At 46.1% G+C, this 16,418-nt stretch overlaps 1 protein-coding gene across 1 annotated transcript in view; it reads right to left on the reverse strand.

The window, feature by feature from the left end:
• Nucleotides 1-10,509: 10,509 nt before the first annotated feature.
• Nucleotides 10,510-16,418, reverse strand: part of igsf9a (immunoglobulin superfamily, member 9a) — a 97,405-nt gene continuing 91,496 nt past the window's right edge. Inside the window, exon 22 of the transcript XR_009783501.1 lies at nt 10,510-10,725. The gene's annotated coding sequence lies outside the window, so the exon portion shown is untranslated. The remainder of the gene's footprint in view (nt 10,726-16,418) is intronic.

Raw genomic sequence — 16,418 nt, forward strand, 5'->3', positions numbered from 1 at the left:
GCCGGAGGTCAATGATCGACTTTGTTGTCGTTTCATCTGGCCTTCGGCCGCATGTCTTGGACACTCGGGTGAAGAGAGGGGCTGAGCTGTCAACTGATCACCACCTGGTGGTGAGTTGGATGCGCTGGCGGAGGAGGAGGTTGGACAGACCGGGCAGACCCAAACGGATTGTGAGGGTCTGTTGGGAACGTCTGGCTGAGCCCTCTGTCAGGGACATCTTCAACTCCCACCTCCGGGAGAGCTTCTCTCGGATCCCGGGGGAGGCGGGGGACATCGAGTCCGAGTGGACCATGTTCTCTGCCTCCATTGTCAACGCGGCGGCTCGAAGCTGCGGACGCAAGGTCTCCGGTGCCTGTCGTGGCGGCAATCCTAGAACCCGGTGGTGGACACCGGAAGTACAGGATGCCGTCAGACTGAAGAAGGAGTCCTACCGGGCTATGTTGGCCGGTGGGACTCCTGACGCAGTAGATAGGTACCGGCAGGCCAAGCGGGCCGCGGCTCGGGCAGTCTTGGAGGCAAAAACTCGGGTCTGGGAGGAGTTCGGGGAGGCCATGGAGGAGGACTTTCGGTCGGCCTCGAGGAAATTCTGGAGGACCGTTCGGCGCCTCAGAAGGGGGAAGCAGTACTCTGCCGGCACCATTTATGGTGCTGGTGGGTAGCTGTTGACCTCGACTGGGGACATTGTCGGACGGTGGAAGGAATACTTTGAGGATCTCCTTAACCCGACTGACATGCCTTCCACTGAGGAAGCAGAGGGTTGGGGCTCGGAGGCGTGCTCATCCATCACCCAAGCCGAGGTCACCGAGGTGGTTCGTAAGCTCATCGGTGGCCGGGCACCGGGGGTGGATGAGATTCGCCCTGAGTACCTCAAGTCTCTGGATGTCGTAGGGCCGTCTTGGCTGACAGGCCTCTGCGACATTGTATGGAGGAAGGGGACAGTACCGCTGGGGTGGCAAACCGGGGTGGTGGTCCCTCTGTTTAAAAAGAGGGACCGGAGAGTGTGTTCCAACTACAGGGGGATCACACTTCTCAGCCTCCCGGGGAAAGTCTACGCCAGGGTACTGGAGAGGAGATTACGGCCGATAGTCGAACCTCGGATTCAGGAGGAACAATGCGGTTTTCGTCCCGGTCGTGGAACACTGGACCAGCTCTATACCCTCCGCAGGGTGCTCGAGGGTTCATGGGAATTTGCCCAACCAGTCTACATGTGTTTTGTGGATCTGGAGAAGGCATTTGACCGTGTCCCTCGTGCCATTCTGTGGGGGGTGCTGAGTGAGTATGGAGTCCGGGGCCCTCTACTAAGGGCTGTCCGGTCTCTGTATGATCGAAGCAGGAGTCTGGTTCGCATTGCCGGCAGTAAGTCAGACTTGTTCCCGGTGCATGTTGGACTCCGGCAGGGCTGCCCTTTGTCACCGGTCCTGTTCATAATTTTTATGGACAGGATTTCTAGGCGCAGCCAGGGGCCGGAGGGGATCCGGTTTGGGAACCTCAGGATTTCATCTCTGCTTTTTGCAGATGATGTTGTCCTGTTGGCTTCATCAGACCGGGACCTCCAGCATGTGCTGGGGCGGTTTGCGGCCGAGTGCGACGCGGCAGGGATGAGAATCAGCACCTCCAAGACCGAGGCCATGGTTCTCGACCGGAAAAGGGTGGCATGCCTTCTCCGGGTGGGTGGAGAAGTCCTGCCTCAGGTGGAGGAGTTCAAGTATCTCGGGATCTTGTTCACGAGTGAGGGAACAATGGAGCGTGAGATTGACAGGCGGATCGGTGCAGCGTCCGCAGTAATGCGGTCGATGTACTGGACCGTCGTGGTAAAGAGGGAGCTGAGTCGAAAGGCGAAGCTCTCGATTTACCGGTCAATCTACGCCCCTACCCTCACCTATGGTCATGAACTTTGGGTAGTGACCGAAAGGACAAGATCGCGGATACAAGCGGCCGAGATGAGTTTCCTCCACAGGGTGGCTGGATGCTCCCTTAGAGATAGGGTGAGGAGTTCGGTCACCCGGGAGGAGCTCGGAGTCAAGCTGCTGCTCCTTCACATTGAGAGCTGAGGTGGCTTGGGCATCTGTACCGGATGCCTCCTGGACGCCTCCCTAGGGAGGTGTTCCAGGCATGTCCCACCGGGAGGAGACCCCGGGGAAGACCCAGGACACGCTGGAGAGACTATGTCTCTCGGCTGGCCTGGGAACGCCTCGGACTCCCCCCGGAAGAGCTGGAGGAGGTGTCTGGGATGAGGGAAGTCTGGGCATCCCTGCTGAGGCTGCTGCCCCCGCGACCCGGTAACGGATAAAGCGGGAGAAGATGAGTGAGTGAGTGAGTGAGTGAGTAATCCATACAGATTTAACTTGATTAAAAATAGGAATATATCAGGCTATTCAACTTAATTCATATCGCTCAAAAGAAAAACTAAGAAAATAATAGTATTATTAAATGTGGAAGCTTTTGATAAAGTTCAGTCTCACTTAGTCTTGCACTTACATTTATTACATTCATTTGCTTAAAAATATAGAACTGATGTAAAACACTGCGCCAACATTCCACTTTTACTTATGGGCCAGACAGCTACAGATGTAGCTGTACAGATGTATTACCTATTTTCAGAACTACTAGTTACTCCAACAGATATCTGGTTCAACTTACTCAACTCATTAGTAACAGTTCTAAGAGGAAAACAAAAAAAAACCTAGAATTTGTTTATCAACCCATAAAAAGCAAAAATCATTAGGATGCCAAATTTCAATATTATTACTTATCAAACCAAATGCAATATTTAGTCAAATGGATCTTAAAAGGAAACCACAACAACTCATGGATAGATTTAGAATAAACCCAATGCAAAAATACTTCTGTTACTGACGTACTCTTCCTTCCAATTTTAATAAAGAAGATCAATTATGAACTTCCGTGAGACATGCTCCGAAATGGTCTTGCCAGACTGAGCTCCTGCCATAAATCACAATTTTTGATTACCCATTACCTGGGTCTCACATGTAGTTTATATGTGTATTTTTTTAGATCAATGCCAAACAAAAATCCAGTTATTTATCCATAAAAGCAACAAGATGTTGTTAACAAGTGGTTCAGGGCTAGCTCACGGCAGAAAGATGAAGCATTGATAATTAAACAAATGGTAGAGGCTGAGAGGGATACTCTATGGGATCTTGTGAAAGAAATGGTAACTCAAACTTTGGAGATTGCCCTGTCTCCCCTCAGACAAAACATTTCAGAAAACTGAGCATTGCTACACACTTTGCTAGTGATGGGTAGATTGACAATATCAATATCAACATTAGTATTGGTATCGAACAAATACCAGCGTTATGAGATCAATACCTTAGTTTCAGGTTAGTGACCTCACCAAAGAGGTGTCCTGGTGGTCTGCATCTCCAGCTGTTTCAGGTCTTGCTCCTGTCATAGTGGGGGAGCACCCTTTGCTCTTCTTCCTTCCTCTTGTGTTTTGATGTCATGATGTCATGTGACTCAGCGGCGGCAGGCAAACAAACAAGCAGGCTCAGCAGAGGAAGAGGAGAGCCTTTGGGCAAAATGTTCAAACTGAAGATAAAATAACGGCCAGCTGAAAAAATTACATATTTAACATATTTATCCAAGCATATGAAAAATAATATGAAACAAAACCCTGAGCTACAGAAACAGAGATAATATATTTATCCTGTTATAAAGTGTTATTTAAGTCAGACAATTACTGGATTTGAAACAAATATACTGAATACAATATGGTCCAGATTTGAATGAATATACCGGTAATTACACTTGTGTATGAATTGTGAAATGAATGCTATATATTGACTAAACTTAGCACAAAAACTAAGGACATTTGTGTTTGGTAGATTATTTATTTGTTGTGACAATGCTTCCTGGCAATAAATCTTATACCATTGGAAAGCCTGTTTATTTCCCTTTTAAATAGTACAATATCTGTAAAGAACATGCATTTGTGGGATGAGCAGCAGAACTGAGTTTGTGGGTTGTGTCCATGAAAAACGGTGACGACATCCACTGCCAATCCAGGAAGCAGGAACACACGGAGACACACGTCAAGCACTGGAAATCTGCAACAAAAAAACCACAAACAAAGCACGAAACCGGCACGGAGCCATCCAAAACACGAACAGCAATCGACCTAAATCTTGAGATCTGATCGCAGTCTGAGCTAAGCTATCGCTACCGCTACCTAAACCCAAAAACTAGAGAGCCAGCATGCAGGTGAACAAGCCAGTGTGTATGTCTATGTGTGTGTGTGTGTATGTATATGATCATGCATGTGTGTGTGTGTGTGTGTGTGTGTGTGTGTGTGTATGCATGTGACTAAATGACTATATGTGTGTGTGTGTGTGTGTGTGTGTGTGTGTGTGTGTGTGTGTGTGTGTGTGTGTGTGTGTGTAATAAACCAAACAAAGCTCCACCTGAAGTGTATCTATAGTGGGGGAGGGGGGGGAGCAACCCCGCCACCCGTGAGACCAGAGGCCGACAAGGAAGAGCCCGGAACCCAGGCCACCGGCAACCCGACAGAGGGGAGAAGTAGGAGGGAGGCAACCCACCGCCTGCGAGGCCCCCCCCCCCACCCGGCGGCGGCCGAGGGGGCCCGCGGGCGGGGCCCCCACGGCGCGGAAAGAAGCAGCCAGGGATCCCGCGGCGGCGGACCGCGACCCAGGCAATCCCCGGCCACCCGGTCCGGGCCGGACACGCGGCCAGGAGGCCCTCACCCTTCAGGCCAACGACCCCCACCCGGCAGGGGGCCAGCCTGCCCGGAGAGACAGAGCCGCCCCGGCCGCCGACGCGGGCAGGCGCACCCGTCCCCCACGAAAGTGGCCCTCCAAGACCAGAGGGGCGCCCCGCCGTAGAGGCAGCGGGGGGGACCGGAGACGGGCCCGGAGAGAGGGAACCCCCCAACAAGGCGACACCCGCGCAGGCCCGACAACGGAGGGCCCCAGACCCAGGCATCCCATTCATTCATCCATTCACCTATCCGATACCTATACTAATAATAATATAATATACTATACATAATAATAATAATAATACTAATAATAATACTAATAATAATAATAATAATAACCATCTTTGTATAATATAATATTGATAAATTATTAAGTTTTTGATGTCCTGCCAATGGAGGCTCAAATCCTCCATGGCAGGACCCTTCCATACCGCATTCTCACCGACACAGACATACAATCACGCACCGTTTCCCCCTCCCCGGGGGGATCCAGCACCGCCAGAAGGCACCCCAGGCTGCACGGCGGGCCCCGCCAGGCCCGGGTAACCCGACCCACCCGTCCCAGGCCCAGGCCGGTGAGGGAACGCGGGTGATGTGGGACCCCCTCCCGCCCCTTGTGTTGAGTGCATGTGATTAATGCCATAAAAACAGGGAGGAGGGAGGGCCAAGTATCGATTGACACAGACCCCCCCCCCCTCCCGAACTACGTGTCCTTGTCAAATGTATTTATTAAGTGTTGAATGTGCAGTGTCTATTTTGCTGTTAAAACCGTGAGGCGGGGAGTGCCAGGCCCCGCGGGACAGTGCCCCCCACGACCCGGACCCCCCGCCTTTCGCCTATGTGCGTATGAATCGTGTAGGGGGGGCAAGAGGGGGAGCGGAGGCCGAAGCCAGGAAGCAGGACCAGCAAAGCCGGCCCTGATAAGACACCCGCGTCCCCCCACCGGCCGTCCAGCAGACGGGGGCCGGCCCCCCGAGCCGGGCAAGGGCCCCACCGCACCCCCAAGGGCGCCCCCGGCGCCGCCGGAGCCCCCAGACGGAGGGGGAAACGGTCCAACATCCTCCCATTCATACTGACAACATAAGACATAGATACCTGGGAATGGTGCCACCCCGCCGTCGCGCCCGCCCGTGCACCCCCCGGTCAGGGGAGGCCCGCTCCCCGGACCCGGCCCCACCCCCCCCCGAGGCCACCCCGGCGGACACCCCAAGGGTCCCGGAGTCCCCACATCCGCAGGGGCACTTGGCCCCCGCCCAGCGACGGAGGACCAAGGCAGCAATGCCCCCCCAGCGCAGACAGCCACCCCCCACCCAGGCAGGGCCGGGCCCTCCGGGTGGGACCCCCACGTCCACGGCCCCGCCCCCCCCGGGAGGCCCGGAGACGCCCCAGCCACAGCCCCCCGCCCGAGCCCTCCCCAGCCACCCCCCCCCCACCGCCATGAGGTAACCCCCCCCACAGGCCCCCAAGGCCCCCACCGGCTAGGGACAGGGCCCCGCGGCCCCCCCCACCGCCCCCCAGGGGCCACCAGAGGCCCGCGCCCCAGACCCCCCAAGCCGACCCCCAACCCCAAGGGCCACGAGATCACCACCCCCCCGCCCCCACTAGGTAACGAAGCCAATAAACGGGGACCACAGAGAGTGCAATTCAGCCGAATGTTGTTCAGTGGAGGCAGACATTATCTCACTACTAATATGATCTGATAAAAGATTCCTAAAATGGTTGATACATAAACTGGATTTTTGTTTCCAATTTACTAGAATGGTTTTCTTTGCGATACATAAGGCAGTGAGAACCCGGTGTGTCCAATTAGGATCTATTTGAGTGTCTCCCAGGTGACCTAATATACATACCGTGGGGCACACTGGGATTCTGTGGTTGATCCATGTGGATAAATCCTCACAAATCTCCTTCCAGAACCTCTGTACCGGTGTACAGAACCATAAAGCATGCATATAATTATCTGGGGTGTTCTCTGTGCACTGTGAACAGATATTAGAGGTGACAAAGCCCATCTGGAACATCCTTTGTCCAGTATAATGTATTCTATGAAGAACTTTGTACTGTATAAGTTGTAGGTTTGGGTTTTTAGTCATAGTAAACGTATTTAAGCATATTTGTGACCAAGAAAACTGGTCGGTATTAAGAGAGAGATCCGCCTCCCACTTAGAGATCGGGAGAGAGACTGAATCGTCCAGTTTAGACACTAACCTGTAGAGTTTTGATAACAACTTTAAAGTGCTTAGATTCAATAAATCTATTATCTTAGCGGGAAGTTGTAAATCTAATTGGCTAATTTTGTATGTTTTATTTATTATTGCCTTAAGTTGTTGATACTCTAAAAATTTATTCCTGCTAACTCCGTATTGAACAATAAGTGTATTGAAAGGTACAAACTGTCCTCCTACAATTACGTGCTGTAAGTACCGTATTCCTTGATCTCTCCATTGAACGAAGTTAACCATCTTTTTATCATTTTTCACGATGTCTGGGTTGTTCCATATGGGTGTACGGTCACATGGAAAAAGTGAAATTTTAGCTATTTTAAGAAATTCCCACCAAGCTGATAAAGTTGTGCTACTATTAATGCTTTTGAAACATTGATGACGTTTGATACTTTGACTAATAAATGGTAACTCTGAGATTTCTAGTTCATTACAAAACACTTGCTCTGAGTCCAGCCATTGACTATCTAACGGATGATCTTTTGACCATTTTACAATATACTGTAACTTACTGGCTATGAAGTAATACTGAAAATTAGGTAATTCTAAACCTCCATATTCTTTGGATTTTTGCAATGTCTTTAAACTAATACGTGGAGTTTTATTTTTCCACAGAAATTTTGATACATATGAGTCCAACGATTTAAACCAGGAAAGAGGGGGTTTGCATGGTATCATTGAGAAAAAATAATTTACTTTTGGTAAAACCATCGTGCCTTATATATGATTAATACGGTAATTTCTGTTACTGTAGTCAGGGGGATTGTGGGTACTGTAGTTGGTGTCGCCGAAGTAACAGCGCTAAAACCGGCAGGAATGGTCACAGACATTCAAGACAACAGCAGCGACGCTGACTCCCATAATGGCGACTGTGACGGAGCCGGGACCATTGGTGCCGTACTCGCCCAGCTGCTCTATTCCGACACGGAAGAAGATTTCAAGGGATTTGAGGATGGGGAATGAACTGGAAAAGTTCCCTTCCGCATTTGTTTTGGGAGTGAAGAAAGTTTTTATAAGCTGGTTTTTATTTTGTTAATAAAGTTTGACATACAGTACTTTTCTTGTTTTTTTTTTGCATTTGCTGTAGCATTTTGTAGCATTTCCTGTAGTGCAGCTCCATCAGGTAGATACGTAACTCAACCCCAGCTACTATAGTAGCCTACGGTATCTAACCGTGTATTCCGTGCACCTTATAATGCAGTGTGCATTATATACGAAGAGGGTTTTAAAATTTATTGAAGGTGCGCCTTATAATATATGGTGTGGAAAATACAGTATATACTGAAGTATATTATTGCTGGCGGATTCTATTTATTTTTTTTTTTTAAAGTCCAAAATAGACAGATAAGCAGAATCACGAACAAAACACATTGTTTTCTGATCAGTGACTGCTGACTGAACAGATAAGGACCCAGGCTTAACTAAGCCTGGCTGTTAGCCTGGTCTGGAGCAGGATAGCTGCACCTGATATACTGCGATGGTAACTTATGTGCTACTGCTTTTGTGAAACCTAATCAAGGCTTAATTCAGCAAGGATATCTGTAAAATCCCGGCTTAATCCTCTATCCTGGTTTTGTGAAACAGCTCACTGTTTTTTTCAAGTTTTTAGCTCTTGTTTTGGATCCTGCACAGCAGTGTATTTTGTTTAAATAAATCACGTGTTTTGGAACACTATGTCTCCTGCAACTGGGTCCTACAAACTCCAAGTCCTGACAAGCAGAAGCTGCAGGTACAGCTGAAAATCTGTGAAAGTGGCTTCCCTTGTGTACTGACTGAAAACTATCCATTTGAAGTGCTAAAAGAGAATAGCAATCATTTTAAGATTTCATAATGATATCACTGTATGGGGAGATGTTTAAATATTGTACACATTTATTTAAAATGTAGAATTTGATATGTTAAGTTAAAAAAGTAACACTGACAAAAAAACATAAGAAGCAGGTTTATTTATCAAAATGTATCACAAATAAAAGGACACTGATTGTTGCTTTCCATTAGGATTTATTTGATTTGATTTGATTTATTTTATTTTTGTACATGTAAAAAAAAATAAGACAACACATCATGAGAAGTTTAAGAAAACAACAACAAAACAAAGAATTTCATCCTTTAAAACTTGCTATCTTGATTTACATGTGCCAAAAAAGATTTATGATGGATAAGTTTGAGAAGGCAGGAAAATGAGCAAAGAGGCTCCTTCTGCTGTACATGAATTCTGACAATATGCAATTTAAGACAAGGAAACTTTAAAATGGAGCATGTAACATGTAAGTTAAAAAACTGTCTCACAATAATGACTCTGTATGACCCAAACAAATTACACAAGATAAAAAAACAAACAAACCAACAAAATCTAAACCAGTGTTGTTTTTCCAATAACAGTCACTGTATTTAAAACATTATAGTAGTTGCTGTTTCAAATGTATAAGACAAAAGAAAGAAAGTAAAGAAAAACATTTACAAAAGCTAACAACAAACATTCATATGCTTCATTTAAATCTTATAAATCTGTTTTCTCTATGCTATTAACAATACAAAAGTATTTATTTCCTTTTTTCATTACAAAGACCTTACATATCTCTAATAAAGCTAGAAGAAAAATATTGATATTGGTCACTTGGAATTTGTATAGATTTAAAAAAAAAAAAAAAAAAAACCCTGCAAGATGTTATGTAATATCAGCGGTGCCCCTGGAAAGTTAGATTCTGTTATCTTTTTTTTTGGTACTAGTGAACTCCCAAGGACAAACTGAAACAAACCCTAATAATAAGGTCATCAATTCTGTATGAACACTGTAATCGATGAGAATAATAAGAAACACTCACTTCAAGGTTATTGCCCCTGGGATAAACAAGCACACTGATTTTTTTAGTTTTTTTCTGTTTGTTTGTTTCTTAAGCCTGCCTCTTAGGCCAACAGCTAATTAAAGTGAACTTAGGGTTAAGACAGATCCTCTGTCCTAAAAAAACGAAAGAGAAGACATTGTCTCTCCTGATGCTGATATGCCATGCTCTGCTGGGAGGCGTTCAGTGAGGTAATTAACTTCCCTGACATGTTGTGAATTCACGCCTCTCAGACTAAATGCTGCATGCGCAGATACACTAATTGAAAAATGCCCATTTAGGTTTCAATCTTAAAATGATCCACTTCCAAACATATTTCCATGGTAATATTGCTTATAATCACAGCAATTTTACACTTGGCTGGTGATTGTAATTGCCGTTATCCTCAACAACAAGCACTAATGGTTATTTTTATGCTTACCGCCACCAAAATAAAGCACCTCAAAAACAAATAGATGCTTGAAGAGAGAAAAATAAAAATAATTATCAGTATCTGCAAGGTTAAATAAAACATGGAGCTCTTAACATCGAAATGTCTCCTAAAGCCAATAAAAAAAAATTTTGTGCATTTTGCAGTGCAGTGTTTTGCATTCTTTGGCAATTGTATCTAGATCTAATTTACTCAAGTGGCAACTTGTACTTTCACACATGCTTGTCTTCCAGGTAAAACATGTGCTTTGACTTGAGGGTGAGTGAGTCACTTAAGATAACTAATCTAATTTATATTCTAAGAGAGCTAAACTAGCAATTGAAATGAGGCTGAGATTGATAGTTTGGGTGTCAGTTGGAAAGTTTTTAAATTTCTCCATTTCACATGGTTAAGTGTCCCCATGCCCTGTGATAGACTGGCGACTTGTCCAGGGTGAACCTCTGCCTCTCACCTGTAATGACCTGGGACAGGATCCAGCAGACCCCCGTGTCCCTGCAAATGATAAAACTGGTATAGAAATGGATGGATGGATGGATGGATGGATGGATGGAAGGAAGGAAGGAAGGAAGTGTCCCTGCATTACACACAAATCCCATTTTGGAAGAAGTCATCTGCTTCATGAAAGTAAATTAATGTATTTACAACAAGTGGGAATCACAAACGGAGGCTCTGCAGTTCTACTCTCAGAAAAAGTTGCCCTTCTCTACATTTCATTCAAGATATATAATTTTACGTTGGAGGATTAGGGCCACTGAAGAAAAAATAATTGAATTCTGAGAAAAAAAGTCAGAATTCTGACTTTAATATCAGAATTCTGACTTTTTTCCGAAAGCTAAAACAATAAAATTTAGGGAGGGTATTTTTTTTTTTTCATTTCTAAAAAGAAGTCAGAATTCTGATTTTATCTGATTCTATTTGATCTTCGAATTCTGAGACAAAAGTCACAATTGTGATTTTTTTTTAGAAATGAAAGAAAAAACCGCCATCATTTTTTTTGCTTTGTTTTAAGTTTCTGAAAAAAGTTAAAATTCTGAGATTAAAGTCAGAATTTTGACTTTTTTCTCAGAATTATTTTTTTTTTCTTCAGTAAACTTAATCCTCTTCTGTATCATTTTAATAAGCATAAAATGTATTAAAAATATTTATGATATTTACAATTGTAAACAAAGTCCTAAACCTACTGAAAATTTGTGTCGTATTTTTGCTCTGGATCTCATTACTTTAGTCTTATGTCAAATTAGTTTCATTAGAGTAAAATGGTAACTCATAAATGCACACATGCTTGTCTTCCCGGTGAAACATATTGGCGTGAGCGTGAGCGAGTCACTTAAGATAACTGCACACATTTAAATTCTAAGACAGCTGGAGACAACTTAATACGGCCAATTAGTCTTATTGAAAGGTGGCTGAGATTGATAGTTTGAGTGGCGGTATTTGGCGTTATATTAGTCATCTTTTAGTTGGAAAGGGGGTGGTAGCCTAGTGGCTACAGAGGTGGGATTGGGTCTGGAGGACCCAGGTTCAAGCACTGGAACGGCAACTAAGATGAACAACCTTCGGCCCCTGAGTAAGGCCCAAGTAGTAGTAAAGTTGTTGGGTTGATCCTCAGCTTCCCAAATTCACATACTCAAAAGTCCCCAAACGATTTGGAAAGCTCTCAAAACTTTGCCTAATGATGGTTTTGATAACCTCAAGGCTCAAAGGCTCAAGGTGCATTTGATGCACCTTGGAAGTGGGATGTTAGAAATCAACATAACATCATTAATGTGGCTATTTTCTAAAGAACATTTTCAACAGACATGCTGTTAACTCACCAATATAAAAGCATATTGTTTTTTTAATCAGAACTTTTCTTACTGTTTTTTTTTGGTCAAGGATGCTGGAATTCTCATTTGTTTTTGGAGAGAAAAGATCAAATAATGGATTATTAATGGAGTTTTCATGTTTGAAAACACTTAGTACCCACACTATTCAGCATCAATCTGCTGAAAGCAGCGTTGGCATCTAGCTGGCTGAAATGGTGGCACATCAAGCAAATAAACAGTGGTGTTGTTCTTCTTCAGAGATTAAGATTAAAATCAGGCATAGAATAGTGAAATTAGATGATAGAATCAGTTATTTCAACATGTTTTAAAGAAGATGTCTGGTTCAGGGCCATGACTTTTCTTTTTACATCTCCAAAGTAAAGAAAACAAAAGTAAAACTTGATTTTCAATCGCTGTGTCAAAGTCAAGCTTTTCTTCACCTTTGCTTTGAATATTATAGGGAGTAAGAAAAAGAAATCTGGCTGTGATACATGATGTTCCCTCATGTTATCTCACAGGAGAAGGCGGAGTGATGCGGAGCTCTGATAAACCAGTATTGTTGTAATAATGTCATGTAACAATAACATTATGCAACATTACTGTTCAGTGTGATAAATATTGCTTCTGTCATTGGGCTAAAGGCAGGACAGGAAGCTCATTGTTTATACTTCATTTATGTAAAAAAATTCTGTCCTTTCAGCAGATGGAGGATGATGGTCAAGAGAGCAGTGAACAAGAAAGAAGGGGGAACAGAAAAAAGTTACAAAAAAGAAAGTGAGGGCAGTACAGCGTAGTATTTGTCAGACAACTCATTGCAAAGGAAATATACTTTTTTTGACTGTTGTGATTTTTTATTAACAGTTTTCAGGGCTGTAATACAAAGGTAGCATCATTTCAATAGTTGGATGATTGTGGCGTAGTAATGAATAAAAACTGTCAATGAGATATTGTGGCAGAGTGGAGGAGCTGCAGCCACTCAGGCTGACGGGACACAGGTGCGCGTGTCCTATCCACCTCTCCACCCTGCCACACACCCCCAACGCCAACCTCGAGCCGAGGTCTGTCCGTCCGGCCGAGCCCACCCCCCCCCCCCCGCCCCCTTGGAGCGGGAGAGGAAGCCCGGAACCCTCCGGGCCTTCCTGGTCGGGGGGACGTCCCCGGCGTCGGCCTGACCAGCGCAACGGTCGCGGGGGTTGCCCCCGGCGTCGGCCCGCCCGCCGTGGAAGACGCTCTCGGGGCCGGGCCCATGGTGGCCTCGGGCCACCCGGTGCGTCCAGGACCACCTCCTCCTTCGTGACGCGGGCCCGCGCCAGCTGCCGGTCCGCCTTCGGGGCCGCCTCCTCCTCCTCCGCGACGAGCCCTGCGCGGGCTGCTGGTCTGCCCCCGTCTCCGCGGGACCCGCCGTCGCTGGCGGCTGCGCCTCCGCAGCCGCTGACTCCATCCCAGGAGCCGTCGCCTGGCGGCCCGCAGCTTCTGCCTCCCGGCCTCTAAGCTGTGGCACCACCAGCGCTGCCGCGGCGAGCCTCAGGCGGGGTGCAGGGGTGGGTCCCTCCGCGGGTCCCGCCGCCTCGGGAGCCGTCGCTTGGCGGCCCGCAGCTTTTCCGACCCGGCCTGTCAGCTGCGGCGCCGCCCGCTCCTCCCGCGCTGCTGACGCAGGGCCGGGTCTCCCCGCGGCCACAAGCGCTTCCATTGCGGCCAGCTGCCGCTCACCCTGGTCGCGGAACATGGCTGTCATGCCCGCCATGGCCTGGGCGAGCGCGTCCAGGGCCCGCTCCATGCCTCTCTTGTTCGTCCTTCGAAGCCCCACGTTGGGCGCCAGATGTGGCAGGGCGAGTGCCACGGGGGCCCGACCGAAGGACGGAGAGACACAGAGTTTCGTGCAGAACCGTTTATTTAATAATCACCCACACACAGTGCACAAGCACCTCCGCATGACAGCAGCTCCGACCTCTCTTCTGCTGTCCAGCTCCGCCTTATAAGGCAGGCAGGGTGGAGAGATCCACTCAGGCGGATGGGACACAGGTGCGCGTGTCCTATCCACCTCTCCACCCTGCCACAGATATATTTTAGGAGGCCCCAGGAATCATTGCGGTTCATTTGTGTGTTGTGAAAAATGAAAGATAAACGTATGAGCTGCTCTCAGTTGTTTTCAACCAAATACTGCATACATATGTTAAGCACTGAAAGAAGATGAAAATTAATTATATGCATTCGTATATCGTTATTGTTAAGTTTGCTCTGGATGTCATAATTTCACTCTCATGTCACATTAGTTTCATCACTAAAGTGGCCAATAAAAAATCATTTAGTGCATTTTACAGTGTATTTTTTGACAATTTGCTCTGGATCTCATTAATTCAAGTGGCATACTGTCACACATGCTTGGCTTCCAGGTAAAACGTGTACATTGACGTGTGTGGGAGTGATTCACTTACGATAACTGAGCAGACCTAAATTCTGAAAGGTAGCTGAGATTCATAGTTTGGGTGGCTGTATTTGTCGATATATTACTCTTCTTTTAGTTTGAATGTTGTTAAATTGATCCCCAGCTTCCCAATTTTAGATGATAAATGTCACCCTGTTGCCTGCCAATCCTGTTTTAGATTAAGATATCTGTTACACACATGTAAATTAATGTTTTCTGCACCGGTAGCTGAGACAGTATAGATCATAAATGGTTTGTGTAATGTAAATAACATGGTATCATAGCAACAATGTCATGAAACCTTTATTTTGTTTGAATAGAATAGCTGGGTTTTTTGTGTATACTGGGCTAAGGGCAGGACAGGAAGCTCATTATCTATGTTATGTGTCTACGGTATAGAGAGCCATCTTTTTAGCGGACAGAAAAGATGGAATAGAACCAAGCAATCACAGGAAGAACATGCAAAATCCCTGCAGAAACCCTGAATGAAACTCAAACCAGGAAGATTCTATTTGTGAGGCAACAGGAGATTACAGTGACATTACAGTAGTTCAGATTGTTTTGCCTGGATGGGGATCACCTGGTGCTGCACTGCTAATAGCATTAATAAAATAAAAATGTAGCAATTATCTAATGTAATTAAAAACTAGTGAGTATGTTATCGGTCAATGACGTCCATTCAGTGTAAAAAATTACAATCTAACAGTCTATCAACACCTCACAGATTGCTTACATGTAGCTATAGCCTATAGGTAACATTGTATTAAAAGGAGCAGAAAAAGAAGAGATTTCTTCCATTTCTGAAGCTCTGCAAATAGTACTGAATAATCAGAAGCATACATTTTTATATAACACTGATAATGTAGGTCTTATGAATCATGTGGACCATAACAACCACATTTGATCATCTTCTTATTCTCTTAAATGCTTAAAAGGAACCCTGGCTATTAAGACATGTAGTCCCTAATTAGCCACAATTGTTCTCTTATACTAAAATATGTTGTTAGAAACACATAAAATAATCTAATTGCTTTAAAAATCTACAATGTTTATCACATATTTTGACCTGCGGGAGGCGCCATGTTTTACCTGCGCAATGCATTCTGGGGGCGATGACGTAGAGCAGTGGCTCTGGGAAGATAAGCCGCGTTAGTTTAACTGGGACAGGTATCTAAAACATAGATGAGCAGCCCTCTCCCGGCCGTGGAGGCTGACGAGGGAGCCCATAAGACGTCTCGGTTCAGGCAAACTGGATCAAAGTTCTGTGATGCACGGGAGATCTGCAAAAATGATCAATGTCGTGCGCATCTTACCAGTGCATTAGGCTCCTGCGTAGACGGCGTAGCCTACGCCATAGCCTGCGTAGCCTACGCCGTAGCCTGCGTAGCCGGGGCTTTAGAGCCTGCAGCGCACCGCCACCCGCTCTCCGCTCTCGCCGCCGCCGGGATGAAGACGCCGGGGCAGGATGCACGTTTTGGTGGGCTTAGCCCACCCCTGCCCCCCCCTAAAACCGGCCTCGGTGCTGGGTGATGACAGACCAGAGGCTGAGGGGACTGGCCCGGGACTTTGACGAAACGGGAGGCGCAGACTTCGCTTCAAATAGGCAAGAACATCTTTATTTAATTTAATGACGCCAGATCTGGCTGGGGTTTTTATTGTAGCATCGGCTATCTGCTAATTGAAACGTGTGGTCGGTTAGTCTATCTGAGTTTTATGGTGTTTTTATAGTTCATGCTTTATGGTGCGGCACTTTTTTTTTTTTTTTTTTTTTACTTTTTTGTAGGTGCGCCGTCACCTTAATGTTTAGCTGTGTTTTGATCTGTGTTTCTGGTGTGCCGTCACCTGTTTAGCTGTGTTTTCATCTGTTTCTGGGTGTCAAAACAGTGTACGGGGGTTAGCAGGAGCCACCATCTGACGTCACTACCCAGAATGTAAACAACAATGGCGACCTACAT

Source organism: Cololabis saira, chromosome 11 (assembly GCF_033807715.1).
Source record: "Cololabis saira isolate AMF1-May2022 chromosome 11, fColSai1.1, whole genome shotgun sequence".
Lineage (NCBI taxonomy): Eukaryota > Metazoa > Chordata > Actinopteri > Beloniformes > Belonidae > Cololabis > Cololabis saira.